We start from the raw sequence: 827 nt of genomic DNA, 5'->3' as shown, positions 1-827 counted from the left end.
GAATTCCTTACACAATGGTTGTTTGAGAATATTCGGCCACATAGTGGCAGTGTTTTCCTTTAATGAGAAGCTATCCTGCACTTTATCTTTTGCGCTACTGAAAAAGCAGAATATCAGGGGTGCTTTCTACTCAAGAGAAGCTTTGATGGATAATTCAACTAAAAATAAAGGTTGATAATAAACTCTATGATTATTTCACTCTATGAAATAATCATAGAGTGTTGCAGGAAACCCAGAAAGTAATTTTAGCACATTCCGTTTTATCGTCTTGAAGTATTTATTTATTTATTTTTTTCAAATGGGTTTTTGGCTAAATGCCAATAAGATCTCTGGTTGACACAAGCTCAAGGTATTTTCACGTTTTATTATTCGACATAAAATACAAAAATGCCCCCTTCTGATTTTCTGGGGCGGTGCTAACAAGTGGCTAAATGCAAATTGGACCTACAGGCAGTCGGGGACATTAAACAGCATAACAACGAACAGGTAAACTCTTCTAGGCTAATAACTTTCCTCAGCCTCGCTGTGTTTACTCGCGCTCTTGCAAACTATTCTAACTAGAGCTTTTAAAAAGTTTTTTTTTTTTTAAATAAAGACTGATAGATTTGTCAGACGTTTAGTAGCATCCGGCTATTGGTGACGTTGAACCCGTGCAACGGCTTTTTATTTCTGTCGATTTTTATTAAGGCTATAAAATTCATAAAGGTTGTGTTCATCTGTGAAGATTATCATGACGCACAAAACGTGTTAGAATCATAAACAGAGATTATGTTCTATACGTCATCCTAGCAGGAATCTACTTACCCTCATTAAAACGTCTTTTGTAT

Source organism: Squalius cephalus (genome assembly GCF_949319135.1).
Source record: "Squalius cephalus genome assembly, chromosome: 3".
Classification (NCBI taxonomy): domain Eukaryota; kingdom Metazoa; phylum Chordata; class Actinopteri; order Cypriniformes; family Leuciscidae; genus Squalius; species Squalius cephalus.
This window is presented reverse-complemented; position numbering follows the sequence as displayed.